Here is a 7,369-nt window from a genome sequence, read left to right as displayed (position 1 = left end):
ATTCACGTGATTAGAGATTTTGCTGGTGGGTCGTGTAATTAAGAATCCACCTTGCAATGCAAGGGACACAAGTTGAATCCCTGGTCAGGGAACTAAGGTCCCACATGCCATGGGGCAACCAAGCCTGTGCACTGCCACCACTAAAGCCCTTAAGCTCTGGATCCCATATGTTGCAGCTACTGAGCCCATGTGCCACAGTTAGAGACCCTGTGTGCTGCAACAAAAGGTCCCACATGATGCAACAAAATTCTACTTGCCACATCTAAGACCTGATGCAGCCAAATAAATAAATTAAAGTGAAAGTGTTAGTCACATAGTCATATCCAAGGCTTTGTGACCCCATGGACTGTAGCCAGGCTCCTCTGTCCACAGAATTCTCCAGGTAAGAATATTGGAGTGGATAGCCATTCCCTTCTCCAAGGGGATCTTCCCAACACAGGGACTAAACCCGAGTCTCCTGAATTATAGGCAGATTCTTTAACAAACAAATAAAAACATATTTAAAAAAATAATTGATGTGATTCGACTGGGCCCATGAGGGTGACCCAGTATAATCTCCACATCTGAAGGTCTATAACCTTAATCATATCTGCAAAGTCTGTCTGTCACCTAAGGTATATTCACAGAGATTAGGGTATGTATGGGAGTTTCTGAAGGATTTTATTCTGCTTACTTTTGTCAAACTCTGTTTTAGTCTTTAACTTCTATTTCAGTCTTTAACCTGTCAGAATTTGCAGTCCATATGCATTTGCTGGAGCAGCCGTGAAGAGATACCCCACGCACAAGGTAAGAGAAACCCAAGTAAGACGGTAGGTGTTGCAAGAGGGCATCAGAGGGCAAACACACTGAAACCATTCTCACAGAAAACTAGTCAATCTAATCACACTAGGACCACAGCCTTGTCTAACTCAATGAAACTAAGCAATGCCCGTGGGGCAACCCAAGACGGGCAGGTCATGGTGGAGAGATTTGACAGAATGTGGTCCACTGGAGAAGGGAATGGCAAGCCACTTCAATATTCTTGCCTTTAAAACCCCATGAACAGTATGAAAAGGCAAAATGATAGGATACTGAAAGAGAAACTCCCCAGGTCAGTAGGTGCCCAATATGCTACTGGAGATCAGTGGAGAAATAACTCCAGAAAGAATGAAGGGATGGAGCCAAAGCAAAAACAATACCCAGCTGTGGATGTGACTGGTGATAGAAGCAAGATCTGATGCTGTAAAGAGCAATATTGCATAGGAACCTGGAATGTCAGGTCCTTGAATCAAGGCAAATTGGAAGTTGTCAAACAAGAGATGGCAAGAGTGAATGTCGACATTCTAGGAATCAGCGAACTGAAATGGACTGGAATGGGTGAATTTAACTCAGATGACCATTATATCTACTACTGCGGGCAGGAATCCCTCAGAAGAAATGGAGTGGCCATCATGGTCAACAAAAGAGTCCGAAATGCAGTACTTGGATGCAATCTCAAAAACGAGAGAATGATCTCTGTTTGTTTCCAAGGCAAACCATTCTATATCACAGTAATCCAAGTCTATGCCCCAACCAGTAACGCTGAAGAAGCTGAAGTTGAACGGTTCTATGAAGATCTACAAGACCTTTTAGAACTAACACCCAAAAAAGATGTCCTTTTCATTATAGGGGACTGGAATGCAAAAGTAGGAAGTCAAGAAACACCTGGAGTAACAGGCAAATTTGGCCTTGGAATACGGAATGAAGCAGGGCAAAGATTAATAGAGTTTTGCCAAGAAAATGCACTGGTCATAACAAACACCCTCTTCCAACAACACAAGAGAAGACTCTACACATGGACATCACCAGATGGTCAACACCGAAATCAGATTAATTATATTCTTTGCAGCCAAAGATGGAGAAGCTCTATACAGTCAGCAAAAACAAGACCAGGAGCTGACTGTGGTTCAGACCATGAACTCCTTATTTCCAAATTCAGACTTAAATTGAAGAAAGTAGGGGAAACCACTAGACCATTCAGGTATGACCTAAATCAAATCCCTTATGATTTTACAGTGGAAGTGAGAAATAGATTTAAGGGCCTAGATCTGATAGATAGAGTGCCTGATGAACTATGGAATGAGGTTCGTGACATTGTACAGGAGACAGGGATCAAGACCATTCCCATGGAAAAGAAATGCAAAAAAGCAAAATGGCTGTCTGGGGAGGCCTTACAAATACTGTGAAAAGAAGAGAAGTGAAAAGCAAAGGAGAAAAGGAAAGATATAAACATCTGAACGCAGAGTTCCAAAGAACAGCAAGAAGAGATAAGAAAGCCTTCTTCAGCAACCAATGCAAAGAAATAGAGGAAAACAACAGAATGGGAAAGACTAGGGATCTCTTCAAGAAAATCAGAGATACCAAAGGAATATTTGATGCAAAGATGGGCTCGATAAAGGACAGAAATGATATGGACCTAACAGAAACAGAAGATATTAAGAAGAGGTGGCAAGAATACACAGAAGAACTGTACAAAAAAGATCTTCACGACCCAGATAATCACAATGATGTGATCACTGACCCAGAGCCAGACATCCTGGAATGTGAAGTCAAGTGGGCCTTAGAAAGCATCACTACGAACAAAGCTAGTGAAGGTCATGGAATTACAGTTGAACTATTCCAAATCCTGAAAGATGATGCTGTGAAAGTGCTGCACTCAATATGCCAGCAAACTTGGAAAACTCAGTAGTGGCCACAGGACTGGAAAAGGTCAGTTTTCATTCCCATCCCAAAGAAAGGCAATGCCAAAGAATGCTCAAACTACTGCACAATTGCACTCATCTCACACACTAGTAAAGTAATGCTCAAAATTCTCCAAGCCAGGCTTCAGCAATATGTTAACCGTGAACTTCCTGATATTCAAGCTGGTTTTAGAAAAGGCAGAGGAACCAGAGATCAAATTGCCAACATCCGCTGGATCATAGAAAAAGCAAAAGAGTTCCAGAAAAACATCTGTTTATGCTTTATTGACTATGCCAAAGCATTTGACTGTATGGATCACAATAAACTGTGGAAAATTCTGAAAGAGATGGGAATACCAGACCACCTGATCTGCCTCTTGAGAAATATGTATGCAGGTCAGGAAGCAACAGTTAGAACTGGACATGGAACAACAGACTGGTTACAAATAGGAAAAGGAATCCATCAAGGCTGTATATTGTCACCCTGTTTATTTAACTTATATGCAGAGTACATCATGAGAAACGCTAGACTGGAAGAAACACAAACTGGAATCAAGTTTGCCAGGAGAAATATCAATAACCTCAGATATGCAGATGACACCACCCTTAGGTCAGAAAGTGAAGACGAACTCAAAAGCCTCTTCATGAAAGTGAAAGTAGAGAGTGAAAAATTTGGCTTAAAGCTCAACATTCAGAAAATGAGGATCATGGCATCCGGTCCCACCACTTCATGGGAAATAGATGGGGAAACAGTGAAAACAGTGTCAGACTTTATTTTTCTGGGCTCTAAAATCACTACAGATGGTGACTGCAGCCATGAAATTAAAAGACGCTTACTCCTTGGAAGGAAAGTTATGACCAACCTAGATAGCATATTCAAAAGCAGAGACATTACTTTGCCAACAAAGTTTCGTCTAGTCAAGGCTATGGTTTTTCCTGTGGTCATGTATGGATGTGATAGTTGGACTGTGAAGCAGGCTGAGCACTGAAGAATTGATGCTTTTGAACTGTAGTGTTGGAGAAGACTCTTGAGAGTCCCCTGGACTGCAACGAGATCCAACCAGTCCATTCTGAAGGAGATCAGCCCTGGGATTTCTTTGGAAGGAATGATGCTAAAGCTGAAACTCCAATACTTTGGCCACCTCATGCGAAGAGTTGACTCATTGGAAAAGACTCTGATGCTGGGAGGGATTGGGGGCAGGAGGAGAAGGGGACGACAGAGGATGTGATGGCTGGATGGCATCGCTGACTCGATGGACGTGAGTCTCAGTGAACTCCGGGAGTTGGTGATGGACAGTTGGTGGGAGTTGGTGAATCCTGGCGTGCTGCGATTCATGGGGTCGCAAAGAGTCGGACATGACTGAGTGAATGATCTGATCTGATGCATTAAATGTCCAGAACAGGCTTGACATTTAGTAGGTTCACAATGAGTGCTTATAGGGTATAGGAATGTATGTTGTGTGAGATTACTGTCTTTAGTATATGGGTCTGTGTTTTGCAACAGACTTTCCTTGGTTCAACATTCCTGCAATCAAAGATTAAATATTTTTGTTTTTATCTCAGCTTCTGGAAACCCAACTCCCATACCCAAGCCCTCATATAAGACCAGTAAACCTGCATCCTGGTATTATGGGCAGAAAAGTCACATTTCTGACCAACATTTCAATCCTTGTGGTTACTGCGGTCTGGCAAGTGAGATGACAAAATGATGCATGTGAGTTACTCATCATTCTTGTTGACTTTTTTTCTAATGTGTGAAACTGGCATTTCACAACTCAAGGTACACAAATCCATTGATAAAGTTCACATATTTCTTATTTACTCCATTGAAGTTATTGATGCTGTGCAGAAAAAATAATAGGTTCTTTGATTCTGCAAATGATAGAGTGAATGACTATAGCCTTATTCTGGCAGTTTGCAACATGCAGCAATTATAATTGCCTGTAGAGGGACAGAGAATTTCTGAGAACTGTGGGAGATCAAAGAGCATGAAAGAAGCAGCTTTCCAGGAGGATTTGTTTACAAGTTCTAAATGGAGTGAGCATAACCCCCCGTCAGCTTCTTTTTTTTCTCTTTATAATCTTTTCCCTCCAGACAGTCATTTGTTCATTTAATAAATATTTACTGAGCATGTACTGAATGCCCAGCACTGAGGATACATGAGTAAACCAACAGTGATTCCTGATTCTGTGTACTTTTCATTCCATAGGCTACCATTTATTGCCGGCCTTCCCTGTGTTAAGTCCTAGATGATAAAAGACACATCAGACCCAGACCTTGCCTAACTGGGCTGACTTGTGGTGGTAGAGATACAGGGAAAATGGCAATCAGAATACATGACAGTATACTGTATCATTTTATGATAAATCTATGAGGGCCTGAGCAAGCACAGGTAGGGCCACACCTCACTCAGCCCAGAGGAATCACAGAGAGCTTGTTGCATACATGACACCTGAGTTCAATCTGAAGAAAAGATGTTCTAAACAGAAAAGAAGGGAGAGACTTTTCAGAAGGAAGGGATTGAAGCAGGCTGGGACCTGGACCCTTTGCTGCAGTGCTTGCACCTGGACAAATGTCTCCTTGAGCAACAAAATACAAAGAAACTGCAAGGGACTAAAAATAACTATGTGCATTCATAGTTAGGGCAAATTATGAACAACAAGATAGGGAAAAAACACGAAGTTCTGCCACTTCTGAAGAGCTGGGAACAAAAGCAGGAGTTGGAGAGGAAAGCAACATACAGCATATGTCTCCTGTATACAATACTAACAAAGGAATGGGCAAACCACCTAAGCCACCCTTCTGGCTCAACCCCTGCACCCACCCCTACCTCACTCCATATAAGAAACCAGTTTGCCCTCTCGAACCAGGGAACTAGTGAACAGAAGGACCTCTTATTTGTTTTTGCTCCCTCATGCTGCAACAGGCAAGGCAATAAAACCTTGCCTGAATTTCTCATCTGGCCTGTTGTCTATTTGTAGGCCAAGAACCCTGGTCAGCAACAGGATGCTATGTTCCAGATTGCATAGGTGTACATCTAAAAAGTACTTTCTGTGTATGAGGCTAGTAACTGTAGAGATCAGAGGGGAGACCAATAATTTAAATCTTTTGCCACTGGGTGGGACTGCAACCTCAGCTTGCACCTAGGGCAACCCAGCCCAGGCGTATTTGAGTTCTGGACTGTCAGCCTTGAGACATCAGGGCAGCAACTCCATCTGATAACTTGGGCCATAGGGTGAATAATGGAGACTAATTGGGAGGTGAGATGGGATGCAGATCCAGCCACTGAAGTTACAACAAAATTTGAAAAGCTTTTTAATGTCATGGACTGTTCTAAGAACTCATTTAAAAGATCTCCAAGGCCCTGCAACTCTGGGAGCACTGCAGACAATCAGCATTGATCAGGAGGACAAGCTGTATCACACAGACAAAAAACATTTCAAGCAGCCATTAAAAAAGTCTTTCAATATTCAATTCCATTCTTGAAACAAATGAAAAAAAATCATACCACAGGAAAGAAATAGATGTTATTTGAAAGAATCAAATAGAACTTACAGAACTGAAAAATACAGTAACAGAATTAAAAAAAAAAAATCCTCACCATATGAGTTAAATGCTAGAGTGGAGATGAATTATGAAAAAGATTAGAACTAGTGAACTTTAGGAAAAAGCAATAGAATCTAAAATAAATAGCAATAAGAAAACAGAGTAGAATAGAAAATAAGCATAAGTAACTTGTGAATCTACAATGAGTGCAGACTTGGGATACCATGAAGGATCCTCTAATTTACTTCTTTTGGAATAGTAGTGCTTTGTGGATAACCTGTTTTATGAAGTTAATCTCCATGCTTAGGATTAAAATGGCTACCTGGCAGGCTGCATGACTCAGAAACTGAGTACACCCAGTCAAGACTCTCCACTGAAATTTGAAATATTCTTTTTGTTTCTTCCCCTTCTTGCTGTGTCATTTGGAGATAGAGAGCCTTTATTTATTTTTCCCAGGAATGTCTTAATGACAAGTGGAGCTAAATGGGCATCTTAAATGCTGTTCCTAGTAATAAATGTCCCAAATGAGACACTCTCAAGGACTTCAAAGCCTCCTTCTGCTAAACCAGCCATCCCAATCCAGGAATATAGATTAGGCAGTAACACAGTTATTTGCCAACTCCAGCTGCCCCTAAGCAAAGGCTGGATGCACGATGAGGCTAGACTTCTAACAAGGTAAATGGCTTTTTAAGTAACCTGGTATTTCTATGTACGGAATAATAGGGCATTCATTCCTTTGGTGAGTCCCTGCTGTAGTTTTATTTTTACTTTTTTTTTTTTTTTTCCTAGAATATATCTTCTTGGTTTAAGTTTGGCCTCATATACTACTGTCCTCATAAAATCATCTGGAAATTGTTTCTATTTTTGCTGTTTTCTGGAAGTGTCTTTGTAGAAATTACAGTTTTCTTAAGTGTTATTTTTAATTCACCCCTGAAGATTTCTGGGTCAGGAATTTTCTTTGTGAGAAAGATTTTAACAATTTTTTCCCCCAATAGATATAGATATTCAGGTTACTTATTTCTTCTGCAGTAATTTGTGTCTTCCAAGAAATATACCCAAGGCATCTAAGTTTTCTTATTGATTAATTAAATTGCTACCTTTTGATGACATGGAGCTTCCCTTGT

The sequence above is a fragment of the Bubalus bubalis genome, chromosome 2 (assembly GCF_019923935.1).
Source record: "Bubalus bubalis isolate 160015118507 breed Murrah chromosome 2, NDDB_SH_1, whole genome shotgun sequence".
NCBI lineage: Eukaryota > Metazoa > Chordata > Mammalia > Artiodactyla > Bovidae > Bubalus > Bubalus bubalis.
This window is presented reverse-complemented; position numbering follows the sequence as displayed.